The 17,431-nt window shown below is 39.1% G+C and overlaps 2 protein-coding genes across 3 annotated transcripts in view; one reads left to right on the forward strand and one right to left on the reverse strand.

Moving 5' to 3' along the window:
• Window positions 1-17,431, reverse strand: part of CMSS1 (cms1 ribosomal small subunit homolog) — a 227,879-nt gene that overhangs the window by 121,877 nt on the left and 88,571 nt on the right. The gene's annotated exons all lie outside the window — the stretch shown is intronic.
• The window catches only part of FILIP1L (filamin A interacting protein 1 like), a 173,795-nt gene that overhangs the window by 88,263 nt on the left and 68,101 nt on the right, over window positions 1-17,431 (forward strand). The window lies entirely within an intron of this gene.

Here is a 17,431-nt window from a genome sequence, read left to right on the forward strand (position 1 = left end):
CGGAACTTTTCAGTACAATGAAAATAATAAGAACCTGTATATACAGGACATTTTGCAGATAACTTGGTAGATTGACTAGTGAAAAATGTTAAATCTGTCAAAAGCTAATTCTTTTAAATTCTAAGTCAGAGAATGCATTAGGGGAAAAATGAGATTTTGTTCTGCTTACTAAGGAACTCAGTTGATTAAATTAGTGAAAAGCACATTAGATATCAAATCAGTCTTTGAGCATAAAGTAAATTAGAAAATATAAGTAGACTTGTATTCCTCCTTTACCACCTTTTCAAGTCAAAGATACCCCTTAAAAACTATCAAAAAACTATCAAAACAAAACTATCAAAAATTATGTGAAGCCCCCCATATGTTTAACAGGTAGGTTCATCCAGCCAGCAATATCATTATATTAAATACATACAGCGGTTACCACAATTGCTTTTGCCATTTGTACATTAGAGCAACAGGCAATGTTTTTTCTGGACTGAAATGATGTTTCTGTAAACATAGCCTGGAATTTCAGTGTTTCATTTAAATTAATATGGATCTTATGGCAAGTGGCCCCGGGAGAAAACATATTTCTGATGTCTTTGCATGAAACACACACCTTCCTGAAACACTTCCTGTCTTGCACCCGTTTTTGGATATTATCACTGCTGTCTGACAAGAATGAGGTCAGCTAGGACTTGTAGCAATACTTCACAGCAGCTGTCCGGCATTGCTTTGAAACTCCACAAGCCTTTAACTCCTTAACTGCCTCACCAAAACAGACATTGAAGTCTTGCAGGAGCACTGGAAGAATAATGACTTTTCAGGGTGCTGAATAGTCTCAAAGGGTTTAACAGAGGGAAGTAAAAGACTGAGCTTTTCAGGGGAGCAAAAATGAGCAAGATCATGAGGAGGGATGAGAACTTAAGTAGTGTCACCACCTTTGTGGCAGCCAGGGATGGAGAGGCAAGACAACATGATATATACAGAAGGAAGAGACATACTGTGTTTGAAAAACAGCAGAGACACCCAGGTTTAAAATAGTCAGGTTTATCAGCATTCTCCCACAGAGAGCCACTTGGCTGACTCTCAACAAATAAAAGAGTCCATTTGCTCAGTAGCACCAATAGAGCTGCACTAAAATTGTATAAGCAGCAAAGAGAACTCTGAATTTGCACAGAACTTAGTTACAGGGTTACACAACAAACTTCCATGCCCAATACTTTCACAAAACTTCCTGATGTTTTAAAACCAGGTGTCTCAGGTCAGGCTGACTGTCAGAAACCTTTTAAATTGGTATAGGAAGCAGCATTCACACAATCACTAGCATGAGCTCAGTGCACGAATTAATTTCTCAGTAGCAAAAATTGATTTGATCTGTACCAATCATGCCCATATTTCCATTAAACAAGCCAAAATCTGCACCCATGTTACACTGGCTGTGGAAGGACAGACAGAGCCACAAAGATACAGTATGCTATCTGGCATACAAGCTTTACTTGTATAAAAGTTAAGGTGTTTAATTATTTTAAAGCTCCACTCCTCCTCCACTCAAGTAAATTTACTTGCTATCAGTTTCCTGAGCTGCACTGGCCAGGGCTTCCCTTGGAGCAGCTTTAAGATGATCCAAACTTGCCATGTCACCAACCCAAGTTTCTCTGCTTTGTTGCTTTTCCACACATTGTGTAAGAGCTGTGGAGGAGATGAGAACAGCTCTACACCACACCACAGTCTCTCCAATTCAGGCACCAGAAAAGGCTCTGAGGGAACAGCAACTAGGAGTGCAGAGTGTGTGTTAAAAATGCTCAACTATAAGATTGGTGAGAGACTGTGATCATGCAGCACAAATATCCTGATCAGAGAGATATCCAAAGCATCTTACTTTCCTTTCTCACTGTGTTTACAGGTGTTGCACACATCTCCCCCCTTTATGTCCAGAGATCCTAGTTTGCATCTTCTTCCAGGAATATTGCGAAGACTTTGTGATTTAAACCATAATTTAGTTACAATATTATAATATTACAATATTAAACTGGCATAGTTTTAAAAGATCAGCATTCTTCCCTAGGCTCCATACTGCTCACACTTTGGCAGCAAGCAACTTAGCTCATCTATTATCAGACTGTGAAACACTTCAGAATTTACAACACATCTAAGAAAGTTACAAACTCGACTTGGGGGGAGAAAAAGATTTAAAACCAAATCTTTCACAAAACTGATTCTGTGTTACAAAAGTCTCTGTGTGCCTCTGGCAGCTTCTGTTCCCACCTGAAGCAGGGCGTACCCACATGTTATACATGTGCATGCAGGTCTGCAGGACAACCTCCATGCTGCCTTCCAAATGGCAACTTTTCAAGAAGCAGCTGCCACTGTGCACCTTGCTGTGTACAGCAGCTCGAGTTAAAAGCTGAGAAGCAAGTCAACACACAAGAAAATAGCTCAGCAAACCAAGAAAAACAAAGAATGAAAAAGTAAGCAATTTCCAATAAATTCACTTGGCTCTAAATGTACAAATGCTTAGGACACAAATAACATTCAAATGAATGTTCCTTGTCCTATCACAACAGTTCCTGATGAATTTAGTTACAATAATCAGAGTAAATATGTATGTAATTTTATTATACATAATTGAAAGATAAAATAGAAGGAACAAATTAAATTATAATAGACCAGAAATATTTTGGGGTTTGAAACAATTGCAAAAGCTCACATGTTCCTTGAGACTCATACAACAATTCAAATTAATTTGTCTTGGGTACCCAACAGTCCAAATACAAGCAATGTTTTTTGGGGACAAATTATCTTTGATGAAATGGGGAACCACTGCCCAATCTTACAGGCAGGTTACATGATTAATTTTAGCTTTTGCTTACTGATGAATCACTGACTTCATCTTAGTGGAGCTTTAAGTGCCTATAATTGGCCATTCCATAAGCCTATTGCAAGGCTTATGCACAAGTACCCTACTGCTAAAGGGGAGAGGGGTGGAAGTGAGGAGAACATGGGAAACCAGTTAGGAAGGGGTTTTTTTTTGTGTGTGAACACCTGAGAGAAATAAAAGAAAATGCAATAAAAGAACCTCTGAGAGCTCCAGCTGCTTTACCTGATACATGCAGGTTGATTTAAAATGTTCACAGCAGCCCTCAGCAAAGTATCACCTATCCTAAAAGACTTGTAGTTTGAGGCATGAGAATGTTCACTGGTTCGTTCAGTTGAACAAAAGCAGACAGGAGCAAGAAGGAAGCTTGAATGATTTTGCCAAAACTAACAGGAAAGCAACCCCTGACAGTTTTGGTGTGGATTCTGCTCTGGAAATATAAGAACCAGGAAATATAAATAAGGGGAAAAAAAATTCACAAAGTCTTATGAGGACTGTGAAATAATTTCCACAGGACTGCAGAGGAAGTCTCATCCCTTGTAATACCTTAAACTAGATGGAACAAAATAGTGGAAAGTAACTTAAGGAAAAAGCTAGTACTGGCAAGTAGACAGGCTATATGGAATACATTTCTTTTCTTGCATCTCTGACTTCTATTAACATTTTTGTGGCTCTTGAGGCAGCAAGGTAGGAGCTTTGGTTTATACTCACTAAGCACAAGCCAAAAGCCTCCCACAGTTCTATTTGGTAACTTCAGCTTAACATGCTAAAAGATACACAGACTTCTGACAATGATTCAATTTCCCACTCAAACATAAACTATGCCAAAACACACCCAAGATTATTTCAACTAATAAACACTTGATTAAAAAACATGTCAAATCAACTTGGTCTTTACATCAATTTAAAGGACTATTACCACAATCATTGTCTAAACCATAGTGTGCTGCAGGAAGCACCAAAAGAAAAAACTGATTGATAACATTCTCACAGTGTTCCTCTGACAGTCATCACTTCTGTGATTGCACAAAGCTTAGGACCCTGCACTTGCAAGAGTGATTCTCCTGCACTTGGCTTGTGCTGTGAAAATCATTTAAGGATGTCAATATCTTGACTCCTGAAGACTAAGATTTGGGACAAATACTGTGACAAAGTTCTTAAAAGTAAATAGATCAAAGTCTTGTATCCTGTCATGGTGCACAGTTTCAAAACCCTCTCAAAAAGCTGCCCTTTGATTTAAACTTCATAGACATCTCTTCACAAGAAATGCAATACTTGAAAATATGTACACAGTTACCCCAACTTCATATAGATGCTGTTCAGTAGCATATTTATTTTCTTTGTAAAACAGTGACATTTGAACTTCAGATTTTTTAAAATTCCATCTAACTCCCCTACTAAGTTTGTATATTGAGTATTAAAGAGACAGCTGAAGCAAAAAGTAAAAACAAAAATTTCAACACAGGGACACAAATGAAGTGCAAGGTAACTTGTGATATGCTGGACTTATAGATCCTAAAATTGTGTTCTCCAGATGGCTACTCTTTCCAAATTTTCACAGTTACAGTAGTGCAGAAGGCATATCTAGTATGGTTAGCTCTTACCCAAGAGGCATTTCCAATGTAAGTAACATCTCTAATAGACCATTTTGATGAGCAATAAAAGAAAAGACAAATTTCCACCAGACAGTTGAAAGGAACAGGGCAGAAATGTATGTCAGGTAAAACACTGATTGGAAAACTACGCCCAGTAGCCATTAGAGAAGCTAAAGTCTGGTTTTTCTAATCAGGACTGAAGCACATTTGAGAGGCTGTACTGCCCATAAGAGCAAGCCTTCTCCTCCACAACTACCATTCTGAAGCTAATCATGGTCAAATAAATACTAAATTTGCTCAAAACACTTGAGACAGAAGTTCTTAGACAACCCAGTTCAACAGAAAACACATGTATCCAAACACAATGTCCTGTTCCTATATGTATTTTCTCCTACAGAATGGTGACATGAGCTAAAATTTCATTCCCACTGAGACATCTGTTGAGTACTCATGGAAAGATGAATCACTGTTCTCAATGGAAATAACGACTCGTGACAGCAGTTAACTCCTAATGTGTAACGTCTTGCATGGGCAAAGTTAGCCTGACTCCCTAGTGCAAATAATTAGTGGATTGCTACAAAATGTATTTCTCTACCTAGCTTTAAAAGGTGCTGGAGCACTAATAGTCTGAAGTCTTACCTGTGCTACAGGAAAAATGCATCAGGAAAGCCAGAGGCTGATATAGTTCAAGAACCTTTCTGACAGTGGCCAAAAGCAGATGTTTGCAGAAAGACAGCAATGGGAGTGATCCTTCTCCTAGCATGCTCTCAGCTGTCACTTAAGGATTTAAGCTGCCTTCAGAACATCCTTCTGAACTACCACAACTAAACTGTTCCTCTGTGGATCTCCTCAATGAAAGTACACTGACACCTCTGCTGTATCCTGTGGCACTCACCTCAGGGGTTTAGCTACATGCTGTACACCAAAGATTTCACTTTGTTTCAATTCTGTGGCAAACCAATCCACTGAGTGTCCCCCATCACCATGCTATGAGCAAGTAACTATTTCCATTTAATTCATGGATACTGCTCAGCCTGTCTGAATCCTAAATCACGTGTCTCTTGAACATCTTCTTTCCTATTTGAGCAGTCATGGTCTGCTTGTCCCAGGATGTAAGAGTATAGATAGTCTAGTGCAACTTTACATTTCATGAAGATAGGGAATCAACTGCATCCCATACCTAAATATGTTTGCACAAAGGCATAATGATGCCTTCTGGTTTAGCTTACCTGCTGTCTTAAAGCTCTCTGGTTTCTGAGCATTACAGAGACTAAGCTGAAGTACTCCCAGAACAATGACAATGAATCCCCCACAAGCCCTCTTTGCTGAGTATCAGTTGCTATCAGTTGCCTCAGGACTTTTTCTTAGAGACAGAAGTACCTAATTAAATAGGCTGATAAGCCATCTATTTTCACCATTTTCCTGCTACAATTCTGACAGTTCTTAAGCAAGGCAAACTCTGGTATGTTGCACTGAACAAGAAGCTCAAGAATTCTGAGAAGCAACACTGATTCCTTTGAGAAGGAAGAGGGAAGGAACAGGGCTTTCACACTTCACACAACAGGGAAGGAAAGAGGCTTTCATACTTCAGAGTTTAGGTACTTAACCAACCCATCTGCTGCTACAACCTCATGAAGAAATCAGGCCTTCTTCCAAGTGGGAATCCACCTTTGAAATTGTGGAAGTGCCCTCTGAACACCAACTCCATCCCTTCACTGCCTACAGCCAGACAGGCTAGGTACATATGCAAAGCTAGTGTGAAAAACCTTCCTGCAGAAGCATTTCTATTAAGAGATCTGATTGTGGACACAGAGTCATCCTTTTTTTGCAAGGTATCACAGCCTCAGCCCATACAATTCTTCCTCACAGAGGAGTGAGTTTGAGAACATGTATGCCTAGATAGTTTTAGAGACAGGTAATGTTACATATGTAAATACATATGAGCTTTATTTGTGTCCCACAACAGGGCAGAGTTATTCAGAGCCTTCCAGATGCTCTGTCCAGTTCGCCCTGCATGCACAGCTTCCCTGACACAACGATGACAATGACACTCCAACACTAGTGACATGGGCACTCCCCCAAAACTGTCATATGTGTTTTTTCAAGAGCTTCTTTCCTCCCTCCCTTCTGTCCCTTCATGCTCCCAGGCCACGCTGCTGTCCCCAGTTCCCAGGTCAGCAGGTGCACAGGAACTCTGTGGGGCACAGCAGCAAACCTGGAGGCAGCTGGGGCAGGAGCACAGCAGGGACCCATGGGACCCCTGGCCAACACCACTGCTCCAGCAGCTGGACAGTGACCAAAAACTGCCTTTGCTGGACCTGCCAGGCAGGAGAGCAGATGACCAGGGTCCATGCCTATCCATGCAGCTGCAAATTCGACAAAGCTGTGCCTTACAAGTGTCCTACAGGCCCTTTGGGAAGGCAGCCTTAAATCTCCACAGGGTTACGTCTTGCACAGGTGGCCTCTAGAGCTTCATGGGATACTGGTCTTAATATTTTTTTCAAAGCTTGCTCACTACATTTATTACTGTAGTATGTGACTAAGCCTCCAAACTATTTTTACAGGCCCTGAACAATGGTAATCTTTTAGGATCAAGTTCTGCTGGCTAAACTGAATTGTATCTTAAAGCCCCACATCTCTGACAATCTCTGTTGATCACAGAACATAAAGGATATCAGTTGGGATAACACTGGCTTAACAGACATTTGAAGAACACCACAAGAACAAGAATTTGCTGTAAGGCTTCTTCACGGTTCAGATCGCAGAGAAATGCAGTGCATTGCAATATCTCCTTAGCAACAACTTCATTTTGAAAGGCACAATGAAGATGCAGTAAGGTAAAGATGATCAGGTTTCTGAATGATCACTCCTGTACATTTTTTTCAGTGGCATTTAGGAGCCCTATCTAGGACATAGCAGGACATTAAGAAGCTGTATATATCATGTTCAAATAACACAAAACTAAATCCAGAATGTACATTTGCAAAAGGCTACTTTCATTTTATCTCAAAAAGACTGGATTTTACTTAACTCATAGGAGAGCAACTGATTCCAATTTAATTCTATTTCCAGAAACAAGAAGCACCAGTATTTACTGTTGAAGCCTTTGTCTGTCACCACATACACTTTAAACAAATCACTAATGTTTAAGAGATGGGTAAGTTTCAACAGCTCTAATTTGCACAAAGCTGAAACTATGACCTAAACAATCTCACTATGTAAATGCTCTGAGGATAAACCTACATAATTTGTCTTAAGCTCATGCAAAAACAGAAAACGATGATGAACAGTATTCCTGACATTATTAAGGCTGGGGTTAAAAGCCACAATCTACACCATATTTATCATATATAGGCATTTCTTCTGCATTTTTTCCTTCAGTTCTATCCCTAAAAACCAAGCCAGACAGTCAGTTTACTTCTCAGTTATGAATATACTTTCCCATCTCTTATTCCAGTAAATTCTATGGTTTGCTGGTTGTTAAGGGTTTTGGGATTTTTTTTTTTGTTTTTGTTTTGTTTGTTTTTTTGTTTTGTGGTGGTGGTGGTTCTTTGGTGAGTTTTTTCTTTGGTTCATGGGGTGTGTGTGGAGGGGGCGGGGAGGTTTGTGTGTGAGTGTGTTTTGGTGGTTTTTTCCTAGTTTTCTTCTTTTTTTAAGGCTCTATGACAAGAACGTGACCAAAACTTAAATCAAACATCTTACTGTTTCTACACTTGTTTCTTTAATTAATAAATGTTTGTGTTAACAAGAGACCTTTAAAAAGCCACGTTTTGAGACTGTCCAGACTATACTTAAAGGAAAATGCATGTACTGAGAGTTATAGGAGCAGTAAGAGTCACAAAATACAGTCCTTAACCCTGTAATCCAATCTTGCACATGCAGCCGCACAGACTTTTATTGGGCCTATCAGCACAAGGAAAGCTTGCAGAATCCCACCTCTGATGTTTACTGGATATTTGGTATTAAATGATAGAGGACAAATTCTCTGGCCTTTCATTTAAAAGCCTTACCTTTATTTTACCTCTGGAGATTTAACTTGAATTTTGGTGTCAGAGAAGTACTAGGATCTGTGATTGTTCCCCAAATGGAACTGCTTGCACATACAGGAGCATCTAGCTATTCAAGGCTGTGTATCATCTTAATCAAGGTAAATCCACTCTTACTGTTAACACTTTCTAAATACTTATTCACTCAAACAGAACTGATTTGAACAGAGCACTATGAAAAAATATCTTCTTAGAGAAAGAACATCAATACTATTAATGGATGGGAACATACGGACAAATACATTAAAATGTGCATTAAAATGACTTCTTTACAACCACCAAATAATCAAAAGGGGGAAGGGGTGTCTACTTCAGAATTGATCTTCTTTTTTTCACACTAAGCAAATGTTTACAAACAAACTTACAAGTCAGAAGTTTCTTACAAGTCAGTATCTTTTCCATATATGTCTATGTACTTTATCTATAGGAGAGATGTCTGTATGTTCAGATGATGAGGTGCACAGGTACCGTCAGAAGTGGCATTATCCCACTGGTTCAATGTACAACAAATTAGCATTATTTATGTGCAGAAGAGGCACAGTGCTCTCAGGAGCTAAATATTAAGCTTCTGATAAAATAATTTTGGTGAAGTCTTGCTAAGCAGCAAGTTAAGGATCTGTGCCTGCAGGATATGACTCATTGCTTCATCAGGAAGGCCTTGCATGTTCAGTGCAAACATTTGGAGTCACCTGTTCATGCCCTCCTCAACACACCTAAAAACTTGTAGATTTGTCCTCAGCTGCCAGGAAAACACCAGCAGAAATGTACTATAATTGCCACCAAGACCAAAAAAGCAATTTCAACAGGGCTCTCCTGGCAGATCACCCCACTTATGGTAACTGCTGCTCAGGGAGCAATTCCTTCCCCAGAGTTGTCATTATAATGGCAGGGCTGAACACAGGCAGCAGGAGGGTCCCTGCTGTGTCCCCCAGGTCCCACCTTGCTCCTGCCTAGCTCCACCCTGTTTGTCACTGGCCATCAGGGGCTGGTGGAAAAGCTTTCTGCACATCTCCAGCACCAACACACGTGTAACAAAGCCACACCAAAATGTAGGATAACTGGTGCCCAGCAGTTAAGCTGGGCAATACAAAGATTGCGCTTTCATTATGAGTACCATTCTTCTACAAGGATAAACAGGTGTTTCAAGTGGGCTTTCCAGAGAGGCCTTTAGAGGGGTGGGGTGAGGAAGAAGGCATCCAGAGCCTGGTGTTCCTTTCAGACCTCTCTGAACATCAGACTCTTGCAAAATATTCATAGATGCTCTCATTTAGATCTGCAAGATCTGTTTCCTCCACTCTCACTAGCCACTGGGCTAGCAGCTGGCCAGAGACACATTTTATTTGAGCAAGTGAAAAACCAAGAGAGGAACAAACAACAGTATGTGCTCTACACCACACACCTTGCCCTTCCCCAAGGACTCAGCTACACTGTCATCAAAACCAGGATGAAGTCACAGCTGCAGCACAAATCAACAACTTTTGCCTTTTTGTGTGAACCTCCTGTGGCAAAACTGTGGGGTGCTTGTGCAGCAATGAAAGGAGGACCAGGGTTTTCCCTACCTGCCCTACATTAAAACACAGGTGATGGCCTAAAGACCAAACTGCCAGTATGGGGGAAAAAGAAGGAGAAAGCACAGCTAGTGACAGAGAGGAGGGACATTTACCTGGCTCACTGACCTCTGCCCTACACTTCCTTTTTACTGGGAGGAGGCATTTTAAATTCACTGCTCACAAAAAACTTGCTATTAAAAGCTGAGGTTTCCAGTGTGTTTTCATTGCATTTTCCAAAGTTGCATCATCAGAGCAGGACATATTCCTATGGGAATACTGTAAGGCATTATAATAAATAATAAGGAGTGTTATGGCTAGTAAAACATATAATGTGAAAACATACAAAAATTAATTTCACTGTGTACAGTTTCATTTAAAATTCTGTGCTTTTCATGTTTTCCTGTCAGACACATATAGGCACAGTCACTAATATGAACAGTATAGAAAAATATAAGCCATCATTGTAATTTTAATTTCACTCATTTAAACTAATAATCAATTTTAATGGAAAAAATTATTTAAAAAATAAAAACTAACTACAAAGCTGACTTGAGAATCTACAAGGAAGCTCACATTTCCCGTGTGTTCATTTGTGTGGAGGTGAACATGCAGTAGATGATTTAAAATATCCTGCTGCCATGAGATCAACAGGTTAGATGTTAATAAGATGTTAACAGGAACAAAAAGAAAGAATAAAAGAAGACAAAGAAAAAAAAGAAAAATACTCCAAAGCAACAAAAAGCAGAAATACATATTTCTGTCACAAAAAGGAGTTTTGATTCGAAAGACCAACACAAGACTTACTTCCACTTCCACCAAAGCCTAGGAATTAATGTTTTCAAAATTTCTTAGGATGACCTTGTAACTCCAGGGCACTTTTAGCAAAATCCTGCAATTTGTCCACAAGCATCACAAGAGTCTTATGGCAGCATATGAGGAGCTGCATAAGCAGGATACAGAGCAGTGCCAGTCAGCACTCCCAGCTCAGAGGCGAGAACTCCTGCCATTCGTCCCTTCCCAAACCAAAGCCCCAGACCTAAACCTACTATATTCCATATATCTGCATAGAAAAGTGAGAAGACTGGAGATCTGAGAGAGATAATATTTTCATTAAACTCCTGGGAAAAATATTTCAGATATTTAGCCAAATTTTCCTCTTGAATATTAAACACAGAGAATGTGAGCATGGGGAATGAGTTGAGGAATCTTCCATGGCCATGCATGTGTTGTTATTTTGTAGCTGCAGCCAGAAGAGGAAAATGCCAGAGCCAATTTTTTGCACAGCTAAGAATTATCCCAGTCAGACAAAAACATGTTAGCCTGCTGTTACATACTGAGGTATTGTCATGAATGAGAAAAGCAACCAAGGAGAAAATAAAACAATATCACACTGGTTTTGTATTATAGACTACAAAGAAAACCTTGGTATTGCTCCAAAGTACCAAATCACAGAATGTAATGAAGACCAAAACTTTCAAATATACAAGAAAAATCCAGTCCACAGCTAAAAGAAAACCCTAACATCTACAAAAAAAAAAAAAAAATTTCATTTATTATCAGATAAAGCAACAAAATATTATTGTCCAATTTCCAGGTAGCAGTAGAACACAGTCATTGGTGGAGAGAATATTAAAAATGTTTGGCTTAAACCAACAACTAACAAAAAAATCCCTAACCCACCAACTTGGAAACCCTAGGTCCAGATACAAGCCTGAAGTCCTACCTAGCACCCACAGATGCCTTGTGGCAGCATGACAAAACCAGTAAAATCAAAAGAGAAACACTATTCTCAACAGCTTCTAAGAGTTAAGAGCTCTCTACTATCAGGGAGCCTATAAAAATTGGTCTGAATGATAAAAGATACAGTTCACAAAACAGACATAAGAAATAGATAAGAAAGAAAATCCAGGCCTTAAAGGATAAAAATAAATTTATTTTCCTGAATGCTATCTAAAGGTGGGGAATTCCAGCCTAGGGAGAAGTTCACAAACTTTCAAGGCTTAGCTCATATGTGTTCTGTGTTGTTCTGATAGAAAGAGATTTCTGGACAAATCAAACCAAAACCAAGAAGCAAAAAAACAAATCCCAAAACAAATCCCAAAACAAACAAAGAGAAATGAAACCAAAACAAAGAAACAGGCAAACAAAGATATAAAATTTCTGTGATGTGAAAGTCATACCTGGACATTTCACTGAACGCAATAGCCACAAAAGCAGATAAAATTGATTAAAAAATGTCAATTGACTCATTCTTACACAATGCTCTTATACATGCACTGTTTAAGACAACTGTTTGAAGCAGAGCAACCCACAGAGCATAGTGGGGGAAAACCCAACAGAGTTGGTTTTAAAAAGTTATTTTATTCATGACTTTCTTGGTAAAATTGGGAGCATCTGTGGATTCCCCCACCTCCTCCTTCTTCAAACAAGGCATCTCCTCTCAGAGCAGGCTGCAAACGATCAAATCAATGGAATCATGATCTTGATTGTCTTAACCAGCTCTTCATAGACAGGAGTTCACAAGAGAGGCAGCTTCCTCAGACATTAGTAAAGACCTTTGATCTGCCTTTGAAGAAATTTTTCTCAGGATATTTAAAAGCCTGTGGTTTATTTTAATGTGTGGAGAAAAACAACACTGAGGTGAACACTCCCACACAAATGTCTCAACAAATCTACGCTTGTCAAAAATACCCTTGAAGAAAATTAACATATATGCACTTTGATGGTGTACATTTTTATTCTGTAGTTCTCACTGTAGCCTCTGCTGCTTATTTCACAACTTGTGGACATAGGACACTCCATACAAATGAGTAATTTTTTTTTGCCAAGCAGGCAAAAAAACCCCAGTAAATTGGAGTATTTGAGTAAATTGGAAATGGAGATGGCTGCAAGGGTTAACAAGTTTCGGTCTCAGATATCCAGACCAATTAGTGTGGGGTAACAAATTAACTTACACTAGATAACATATCCTAGATAATCCTTGCTTACTAACCATACATTTTCACTGAAAACAAAAGCAAGATACTTCAAAACTTCGTGGACTTTTACTGGGCTTTTGACAAAAGTATCTTATAAAGGCTACTTATTTTGTACTTGCTGTGAGCACCAAGCACAAGAGCATTACACAGATACACTCTTGGTACATGAGTACATCATTTCAAATGTCATATGTATGTGTATGAAGACACACAAATGCACACTGAAATACAAGAATTATCACTGGTTTCTTCCCTTTCTTTTGCTCACAGTTGTTCTAGCTAAAAACCTCCTAATGTTGTATTTCTTGAGTTAATTATTTTTGAAGAATTGTGATTATAAGCAGCTTTTCAAAGTGACCTTGTACCACATTACCAGCATGTTGAAGGGCACAGAAAATGACTATCACAAGCACTTTGACAGAGAAAATTTACCTTCTGTCAGAAAGGTGGGACCTCATAACAGTAAACACCACTGAAATGGTGCTGGTATGTGCAACTGAGTATATGTATGGAAAGTTAACCTCTGAAGTCAGAGGTGTAAAAATGGCACTGGGCTGAGTAAACTTCCTCTGCCTTTTATTCTTACAAGCTTCTCTTAGTTATATTCAGGTTTTGCATCAGAATTGTTATCATAAATATTTCTAAAATGAGATCTGTCATGCTGCTAAAAACATGGGAAGAAAAATATTCAATTTATAGTGGTTAAATCCTGCTTAGATGATTAAAATAGAACGTTAAATATTCCCATTTTGGCAGTGATAGGATGTTTCAGAAAGCGAGAGAGAATACCATAAAAATGGGATCTTTAGGATTTTTTTAAACCTGCTGTCACAAAACTCACCTTGAAATATTTATAGACTTACCACACTATGACAATATTTTGGCTGCATCCAGTCTGCTGAGGGGAGCTAAAGAAGTATGGGCAATTATCTACCCTATATTGTCAGGAAGACAAAAATTGTTGCTTTTGTAGGTTCCCATTTACCAAAATCATGTTGAACCCAGGGAAGAAAGGGCCCATGTGTGCCTAAGCAAACACATGGAACATTTAGGAGAGACAGACTTGTGCAGTAAGAAACTCTCCCTGGTTTTTAAATTCTGCCAAAACATGTAGTTACACAAAACTAATACCATTGCTGAGACAATACCTTCACATAGGTTCATACCATGAATCTCTGAATTCATTTCCTAAGTTTCAGGAGAGAGAGGGAAAGCAAAAGGCAGGAGCTTTTGTATTAGGTATTATAATATATAAGTATATGTATAATGTGTAGGTTTTGACCTGGGAGGCACACGGATCTCATGTGAAAGAGTGAGAAATGAGATATGAATGTATGAATGAGATCAGATTGATAACCTGTAAAACATAAAAGCCAGGAAAAACCCTCAATAATTTTGTAAAAAACACTCTCAAAAAAACCACCTCAAAACAAAACAAAAAGCCTTCACCATTCAGTAGAAAGAAGGTGTGTGACTTGCCACACAGAAAATTCTGGCCTATCCTGAAACCCAAAAAACTTAGAAAATTTTGGTTTCGGTTTTTACCTTGTGTAAAATAACAATATGCAAGACTGAAACCAAACAGATGGAGACCACCCTCTCACATCCTAAAATACCTCACTTGAGCTATTGCCTGTGGGATTTACAGTAACATGTTACACATGCAAAAACCTATTTGTTTCACAGGTCTGAATATCCTACCCTTCACTCTCCTTAAGGTCTCCATGCCAGATGAATCTGGGAAGGGCCAACCAAAGTTCCCAGTGTGTTCTTCCTAAGGACAGCCTGAGCTTGTTTCTCTGCCCCAAGGAGGCTGCACATTTTGTCCAATGGCTAACCAGGGGTCCCAGCCTGAATCAAGGCCAGTCCCAAACAGGGTAGAGAGAGGGGAAAAGGTACTGACATCTCTACAAATTTCAGGTAAACTGATGGCTGCAGAGAGTTCAGAGATAGCCACAGTGAGGAAAAACTGAAATTATCAACTAAAACACTGAATTATCCAGCTACAGAAATGTCTATGGTCCAGGTAGTTTCCAGATATTCAGGGAAAAGGACAACTTTAGACACACTGTTTCTAAGATAGGAGCATTCTTGTTTCATGTACCACTATATCACGGTTTTGCTTCAGGGAATGATGTAATTACAGAGCAATTATACATTGGAGCCAAAATTACAGCAGCTGAATAATAAATATTAAACCATGTTTATAATAGTAATAAATACTAAATTCAATAGTAAATTAAATATTAATAAACATTAAACTACAAACATTGTATTAAATAATGTTAACTATTTCTTATGCTCATACAAAGAGAAAATTCTACACCTGGAAAGTAAATTTATGTAATTGAAATTGGAGCAGCTGAATTCTATTTCTGTTTAATAATAAAAAATCTGTCATACAGATAGTGCAAGATTCACATTTTTTTGTTTAGCAAGAGAAGCAGATTGAATGGCATTGCAGAGTTCACCTTTTCTAACACCTGATGTTATAGCGACATTTCTTCACCAAAAATCTCTCTTGCACTAATCCTTATAAATAATCCACTATTAGTGCCTAATTACAAAATAGGTATGAAACATTTTACTTTAAAAACAAAGTTAAAACAAACCTGAACCCAAGTGAGCATTCAGAACAAACACCCAAACCCTATTAATCTCAGAGGCAATTCAGCTAATTGTGTAAAATTCCCCTCAACTCTCTATTCCCAGCAGTAAAAGCTAAAGACATTCTGTGTATTTTACTTTTGATTCCTCCTCAACTTTCTGAACCCATGAAAATATGGGTTCAGAAGGTTGAGGAGGAACCAAATATATTTGGTTTGTGCACCTGCAACTTCAGAGTCTTCCCACTGCAATGAAACCCCTTGGCTTCACACTGTGGCCCCATGGCAGGGGTAGCACCTCAAGCATGTCCACTGTGTCTCAACTACTTGCTACAGGAACTGTACACTTGTAATGTGATAAATATACTGCCATCTTCCAAGACTACCATCAACTTGGCAAAATGCTGGACCACAAACTAGAAGAGCTGAATTCCTGTGGAGGAGAGAAAAGAAGGGTTTAGCAGAGGTTGTTTCAAATTATTACTAGAGAGAAGGAAAAAAAAAAATCAGTCCATGCTTTAAAGTACTGATTTCTGAGTTGGAAGTTTTGTGGAATCCAAACCCTAATTTCAAAAGAGATACCCAGGTTTGCCAAAGAAATGTTGTGTGATGCATCAAGGAGCTCAAACTCTTTATTTTCTCATGGATCATCACAAAGAGGTCTATTACCCAACCATCTGAAGAATCCTATTTAAAACAGAATTTGACATCTGTGAACGGGAGTATACATTCTTAACCATATATTCCTATTTGTTCAAGGTGAGCATTTTATGCTTTCATGCAGTGCACCATGAATTGTGTGCTTTAAACTGCCAAATATGTGGGCAAACACCACCTAAGACTTAGCAGGAGATGGGCTGAGATCAGTTACTCTACACAAGGGGCTTAACTTGAGCTCAAGGCCACAAACCCAAGAACTAGTCACATTGCACATGTTCTTTTCTCTACTTTTCTCCTGGCACAAAATCCAGTGGTGGTGGTGGGGGGAATGTATGTGTGTATATCTATATATCTGTAGTTTGATATATTACAAGAATGAGGACCAGAGCACAAATTCGCACACCAATAATGAAATGACAGGCAGGTGATACAGATATATCCTTCAAAAGAACCTGGTCAAAAGCTCCCACGCAGACTCAGCCTTCTAAAGATGACTGCAAGCCTGCACATATGCAAAATGGACCTGGGAAGATTTTAGCTACCACACTCACAAAATATCCTGCAAAACACTACAGGATTGGAAGGGGGAGGAGGAGGAGGCAGCAGATGGTGGAAATCTCTCAGCAACTTTACCACGAGCAGAATACCATGACAACTCTAACACTGTTCAAAAGGCATCTTACTGTCTCAGAAGAGGCTCCCTGTAGCCAAGGGATGAGGAATCTGGCTTGTGGTCAGATGAACATAAACCACAACCAGCACAAAAATGACATCCAGTTCTCACACATGCACTTTTCCTGTCTGGGAGTGTTCACATCCTTGGCTGAATCCAGATTTTCTTCCCATTTGAGTTACTGCTGCACTTGCAGGATCCCCAAGGGCTTCCAAGACCAAAATTTGACAAGACCCTGTAAGGGTGGAAACAAGCTGCTAATTTATTTTCTTTCTGCTGCTTGACTTCCTGCAACTCTGCATGCCAACAGATGCATCAGGATACACAGGTAATCATTCTTGCATCAGTCTTCCCAGAAAAATGGCTTCATCTTGCCATCTGCCTGCCAGGATGAAACACTTATTTATCCCAGATTCCCTGAGTGAAGAACCTGTTAAAGGAGTCTCTTTTCACTAAATGACCA

The sequence above is a fragment of the Molothrus aeneus genome, chromosome 2, assembly GCF_037042795.1.
Source record: "Molothrus aeneus isolate 106 chromosome 2, BPBGC_Maene_1.0, whole genome shotgun sequence".
In the NCBI taxonomy this organism is placed as follows: Eukaryota; Metazoa; Chordata; class Aves; order Passeriformes; family Icteridae; genus Molothrus; species Molothrus aeneus.